The following is a 7,182-nucleotide window of genomic DNA, read 5'->3' on the forward strand; positions in this document are numbered from 1 at the left end:
AGGAGTAGGAAGGCTTGGATGAATGTAATAAGAAAGTAGAGATTCGGAAGGAACACAGCACCTCCATGCACCTATCTGAAATTCCCACCATTGAATTACATGAGTGACTTTATCTTTATTTCCTGTTTATTTTATTTATCTTTTGAATATCTAATCCAATCATATTTGAATCCGCCTGACTAAGATCTACAAGATGACCATAGATTGCTTCATACCTACAATCTCCGTGGGATCGACCCTTACTCACGTAAGGTATTACTTGGACGACCCAGTGCACTTGCTGGTTAGTTGTGTGAAGTTGCGAATTGAATTTTAGACACCATTATATTGAGCACCAAGTTTTTGGAGCCATTATCAGGGAATTAATTCCATACAACAATAAAGAGTACGAATCACAATTTTGTCCACCAAGTTTTTGGCGCCGTTGTCGGGGATTGTTCGAGTATGGACAACTGACGGTTCATCTTGTTGCTCAGATTAGGTAATTTTCTTTTCAAAAAAGTTTTCAAAATTCTTTCAAAAAATTTTTTCTTTATTTTTGTTTTTCAAAAATATAATTTTCGAAAAAAAATAAAAATACAAAAAAATCATAAAATCATAAAAATAAAAAATATTGTGTTTCTTGTTTGAGTCTTGAGTCAACTTTTAAGTTTGGTGTCAATTGCATGCTTTAAAAATTTTTCTTGCATTTTGCGAAAATTCATGCATTCATGGTGTTCTTCATGATCTTCAAGTTGTTCTTGACAAGTCTTCTTGTGTGATCTTGATGTTTTCTTGTTTTGTGTTGTTTGTTGTTTTTCATATGCATTTTTCGTTTGTTAGTGTCCATGCATTAAAGATTTCTAAGTTTGGTGTCTTGCATGTCTTCTTTGCATCAAAAATTTTTCAAAATTATGTTCTTGATGTTCATCATGATCTTCAAAGTGTTCTTGGTGTTCATCTTGACATTCATAGTGTTCTTGCATGCATCTTGTGTTTTGATCCAAAATTTTCATGTTTTGGGTCACTTTTGTGTTTTTCTCTCTCATAAAAAAATTCAAAAATAAAAAAAATATCTTTTCCTTATTTCCCTCCAAATTTTTGAAATTTTGGGTTGACTTGGTCAAAAATTTTTAAAAATTAGTGTTTCTTACAAGTCAAGTCAAATTTTCAATTTTAAAAATCTTATCTTTTTAAAACTTTTTCAAAAATCAAATCTTTTTCATTTTTTTTATTATTTATTTTCGAAAATTTTAAAATTTTTTTCAAAATCTTTTTCTTAATTTTATTTCCAAATTTTCAAAATTACACTAACAATTAATATGATTGATTCAAAAATTTGAAGTTTGTTACTTTCTTGTTAAGAAAGGTTCAATCTTTAAATTCTAGAATCTTATCTTTTAATTTCTTGTTAGTTAAGTAATTAATTTTAAATTTTAAAAATGAAATCTCTCTTATCTTATATTTTATATCATATCTTTTTCAAAATTTTATCTTTTTCAAAAATTTAATTTCAAAATATCTTATCTAACTTCTTATCTTCTTATCTTTTCAAATTTGATTTTAATATCTTTTTCAACTAACTATTTGACTTTTTGTTTGTTTCTTATCTTTTTCAAAATCACATAACTACTTTTCCCTCTCTAATTTTCGAAAATATCTCATCCCTTTTTCAAAAATTCTTTTTAATTAATTAATTATTTTAATTTTAATTCTATCTTATCTTTTATCTTCGAAAATCATTTAACTTCTTTTCAAATTTATTTTTGAAATTTCTTCCCTCTCCCCTTCTTCTATTTATTTATTTATTTACTAACACTTCTCTTCACCTCTCTTCATCTCAAATCACTGCCCCTACCTATTCATTCTTCTCCACTTTCATTCCCTTTCTTCTTCTACTAACATAAAGAAATCTCTATACTGTGACATAGAGGATTCCTCTTTATTTTCTTGTTCTCTTCTTCCCTATATGAGTAGGAACAAGGAAAAAGGCATTCTTGTTGAAGCTGATCCTGAACCTGAAAGGACTCTGAAGAGAAAATTAAGAGAAGCTAAATTACAACAATCCAGAGACAACCTTTCTGAAATTTTTGAACAAGAAAAGGAGATGGCAGCCGAACCCAACAACAATAATGCAAGGAGGATGCTTGGTGATTTCACTAAACCAACCTCCAAATTTGATGGAAGAAGCATCTCCATTCCGGCCATTGGAGCAAACAATTTTGAGATGAAACCTCAATTAGTTGCTCTAATGCAACAGAACTGCAAGTTTCATGGACTTCCATCTGAAGATCCTTACCAGTTTTTAACTGAGTTCTTGCAGATTTGTGAGACTGTAAAGACGAATGGAGTAGATCCTGAAGTCTACAGGCTCATGCTTTTCCCTTTTGCTGTAAGAGACAAAGCTAGAACATGGGTGGACTCACAACCTAAAGATAGCATGGACTCCTGGGATGAGCTGGTCACGGCCTTCTTGGATAAATTCTTTTCTCCTCAAAAGTTGAGCAAGCTTAGAGTGGATGTTCAGACCTTCAAACAAAAAGATGGTGAATCCCTCTATGAAGCTTGGGAAAGATACAAGCAGATGACCAAAAAGTGTCCTTCTGACATGTTTTCAGAATGGACCATATTAGATATATTCTATTATGGTCTATCTGAGTTTTCTAAGATGTCATTGGACCATTCTGCCGGTGGATCTATTCACCTAAAGAAAACGCCTGCAGAAGCTCAAGAACTTATTGATATGGTTGTAAATAACCAATTCATGTACACTTCTGAGATGAATTCCATGAATAGTGGGACGCCTCAAAGGAAGGGAGTTCTTGAAATTGATGCTCTGAATGCCATATTGGCTCAGAACAAAGTGTTGACTCAGCAAGTCAACATGATCTCTCAAAGTCTGAATGGATGGCAAAATGCATCCAACAGTACTAAAGAGGCAGCTTCTGAAGAAGCTTACGATCCTGAGAACCCTGCAATGGTAGAAGTTAATTACATGGGTGAACCTTATGGAAATACCTATAATTCATCATGGAAAAATCATCCAAATTTCTCATAGAAGGATCAACAAAAGCCTCAACAAGGCTTTAATAATGGTGGAAGAAACAGGCTAAGCAATAACAAGCCTTTTCCATCATCTTCTCAGCAACAGACAGAGAATTCTGAACAGAGCCCACCTAATTTATCAAATTTAGTCTCTGATCTGTCTAAGGTCACTTTAAGTTTCATGAGTGAAACATGATCCTCCATCAGAAATTTGGAGGCACAAGTAGGCCAACTGAGTAAGAAAATTATTGAAACTCCTCCCAGTACTCTCCCAAGCAATACAGAAGAGACTCCAAGAGGAGAGTGCAAGGCCATTGATGTAATCAATATGGCCGAATCCACAAGGAAGGAGAAGGACGAAAATCCTAGTGAGGAAGACCTCCTGGGACGTCCCTCAAACAAGAAGGAGTTCCCTATGGAGGACCTAAAGGAATCTGAGGCTCATATAGAGACCATAGAGATTCCACTAAATCTCCTTCTACCATTCATGAGCTCTGAAGACTATTCTTCCTCAGAAGAGGATGAAGATATGACTGGAGAGCAAGTTGCTCAATATCTAGGAGCTATCATGAAGCTGAATGCCAAGTTGTTTGGTAATGAGACTTGGGAAGGTGAACCTCCCTTGCTCATTAGTGAACTAGATACATGGGTTCAGCAAACTCTACCTCAAAAGAAACAAGATCCTGGGAAATTCTTAATACCCTGTACCATAGGCACCATGACCTTTGAAAAAGCTCTGTGTGACCTGGGGTCAGGCATAAATCTTATGCCACTCTCTGTAATGGAAAAACTAGGGATCATTGAGGTACAACCTGCCTTATTCTCATTACAATTGGCAGAAAAGTCAGTAAGACAAGCTTATGGATTAGTAGAGGACATATTAGTAAAGGTTGAAGGCCTTTACATCCCTGCTGATTTCATAATCCTAGACACTAGGAAGGATGAATGCATCATCCTTGGAAGACCTTTCCTAGCCACAGCAGGTGCTGTAATAGATGTTAACAGAGGAGAATTAGTCCTTCAATTGAATGGGGACTACCTTGTGTTTAAGGCACACGGCCATCCCTCTGTAACAAAAGAGAGTAAGGATGCAGAGCTTCTCTCAGTACAGAGTCAAAAAGAGCCCCCTCAATCAAACTCTAAGTTTGGTGTTGGGAGGCCACAACCAAACTCTAAGTTTGGTGTTGAGAAGACCCCACATTCAAACTCTAAGTTTGGTGCTGGGAAACCTTCATCATGCTCTGAACTTCTCTAAGGCTCCATAAGAGCCCACTGTCAAGCTAGTGACATTAAAAGAGCGCTTGTTGGGAGGCAACCCAATTTTTATTTATCTAATTTTATTTTTATTTTATTGTTATTTTGTGTTTTATTAGGTCCATGATCATGTGGAGTCACGAAAAAAATACAAAAATTAAAAACAGAATCAAAAATAGCAGAAGAAAAATCACACCCTGGAAGAAGGACTTGTGCATCTGGCTGGCATTCAACGCCAGAATAAAGCATGGATCTGGCGCTGAACGCCAAAAACAAGCAACATCCTGGTGTTTGGACGCCAGGAATGTGCCCTGAGGAAAGCTGGTGCTGAACGCCAGTAACAAGCATGGAACTGGCGTTCAACGCGAGAAATATGCTACACATGGGCGTTGAACGCCCAGAACGTGCACCACTTCGGCGTTTAAACGCCAAAATGGTATGCTAAGGCATTTTACATGCCTAATTGGTGCAGGGATGTAAATCCTTGACACCTCAGGATCTGTGGAACCCACAGGATCATCTCAGGATCTGTGAACCCCACAGGATCCCCACCTAACATATTCTCCCCTCTTCTCAACATTCATTCTCTCTTTCCAATAAACACTCTTCCCCAAAACCCTTCACCAATCACCTCAATCTCTCTTCCCAATTACCCCCTTCACCACTCACATCCAAACATTCTTCCCCATAAACCCCACCTACATTCAAAATTCAAAAATCTTTCCCACCCAAACCCACCCTAAATGGCCGAACCTACCCTCTCCCCCCTCCTTATATATACCCCTCCATTCTACTTCATTTTCACACAACACAACCCCCTCTTCTATACCTTGGCCAAAACCTACACCTCCCCTTCTCCTCCATCTTTTCTTCTTCTTCTTCTCTTCTTTCTTCTCTTGCTCGAGGGCGAGCAATATTTTAAGTTTGGTGTGGTAAAAGCATAAGCTTTTTGTTTTTCCATAACATTGATGGCACCCAAGGCCGGAGAATCCTTGACAAATGGATTTTTGCCGGTATAGAAATTATTAAGTAGTCAATCGTAGTATAGTCTAAACCGACGCAAAATCCATTTATCAAACAAATCTACAATCTATAATCGAGAGTATTCGTCCCGAGTCGTTCTTCCCTAGGAATGCTACAAGGATGCATGAATTGGTTAAGTGGTCTTTTTGTGGCTTGAAGAGTGTGGCATAAAAGTGTGAATAAAAGGAAGCAACAATCAATCAATATTAAAAGCCTTGGCCAAGGTTGAACATTGGAAGTCCCATCACTATAGCTTCCTTCAATTGTGATAACAAAGGAGTGTTGCTTCACTTAGTTAACTGATGAGCGGATAATTTGTACGCTTTTTGGCATTGTTTTTAGTATGTTTTTGGTAGTTTTAGTTGAGTTTTTATTATATTTTTATTAGTTTTTAGTTAAAATTCACTTTTCTGGACTTTACTATGAGTTTGTGTATTTTTCTGTGATTTCAGGTATTTTCTGGCTGAAATTGAGGGATCTGAGCAAAAATCTGATCCAGAGACTCAAAAGGACTGCAGATGCTGTTGGATTCTGACCTCCCTGCACTCGAAGTGAATTTTCTGGAGCTACAGAAGCCCAATTGGCGCGCTCTCAACGGCGTTGGAAAGTAGACATCCTGGGCTTTCCAGCAATATATGATAGTTCATACTTTGCCCAAGATTTGATGGCCCAAACCGGCGTTCAAAGTCACCTCAAGAAATTCCAGCGTTAAACGCCGGAACTGGCACCTAAATGGGAGTTAAACGCCCAAACTGGCATAAAAGCTGGCGTTTAACTCCAAGAAGAGTCTCTACACGAAATGCTTCATTGCTCAGCCCAAGCACACACAAGTGGGCCCGGAAGTGGATTTTTATGTCATTTACTCATCTCTGTACACCCTAGGCTACTAGTTCTCTATAAGTAGGACCTATTACTATTGTATTTTCATCTTGGTTCTTCTGGTTCCCTCTCTGGGGCCGAAACCAATGATCACTCTTGTTCTTATGTATTTTCAACGGTGGAGTTTCTACACACCATAGATTAAGGTGTGGAGCTCTGCTGTACCTCGAGTATTAATGCAATTACTATTGTTCTTCCATTCAATTCCGCTTGTTCTTGTTCTAAGATATCACTTGTTCTTCAACTTGATGAATGTGATGATCTGTGACACTCATCATCATTCTCACCTATGAACAAGGTGACTGACAACCATTCTTGTTCTACAAGCAACCAAGGCTTAGTGAATATCTCTTGGATTCTTTAATCGGAATCTTCGTGGTATAGGCAGGACTTGATGGCGGCATTCAAGAGAATCCGGAAGGTCTAAACCTTGTCTGTGGTATTCTGAGTAGGATTCAATGATTGAATGACTGTGACGTGCTTCAAACTCTAACCTGCTGGGCGTTAGTGACAGACGCAAAAGAGGGATTCTATTCCAGCAGGGGCGGGAACCAAACCGGTGATTGGCCGTACTGTGACAGAGTGCGTGAGCATTAGCTTTCACTGCGAGGATGGGAGGTAGCTGCTGACAACAGTGAAATCCTACACGAGCTTGCCATGGAAAGGAGTAAGAAGGATTGGATGAAGACTGTAGGAAAGCAGAGAGACGGAAGGGAAGGCATCTTCATACGCTTATCTGAAGCTCTCACCAATGATATACATAAGTATCTCTATCTTTATCTTTATGCTTTATTCGTTTATCACTATACCCATTTGAGTCTGCCTGACTGAGATTTACAAGGTGACCATAGCTTGCTTCATACCAACAATCTCCGTGGGATCGACCCTTACTCACGTAAGGTATTACTTGGACGACCCAGTGCACTTGCTGGTTAGTTGTGCGAAGTTGTAGTGATCACAATTTCGCGCACCAAGTTTTTGGCGCCGTTGCCGGGGATTGTT

The 7,182-nt window shown here is 38.0% G+C and overlaps 1 non-coding gene across 1 annotated transcript; it reads right to left on the reverse strand.

The window, feature by feature from the left end:
- Positions 1 to 2,485: 2,485 nt before the first annotated feature.
- LOC130983562 (small nucleolar RNA R71) lies at positions 2,486 to 2,589 on the reverse strand. Its single transcript, XR_009087546.1, has one exon. It is a non-coding gene; the product is annotated as a small nucleolar RNA R71 (small nucleolar RNA).
- Between the last annotated feature and the right edge of the window lie 4,593 nt (positions 2,590 to 7,182).

The sequence above is a fragment of the Arachis stenosperma genome, chromosome 5 (assembly GCF_014773155.1).
Source record: "Arachis stenosperma cultivar V10309 chromosome 5, arast.V10309.gnm1.PFL2, whole genome shotgun sequence".
NCBI lineage: Eukaryota > Viridiplantae > Streptophyta > Magnoliopsida > Fabales > Fabaceae > Arachis > Arachis stenosperma.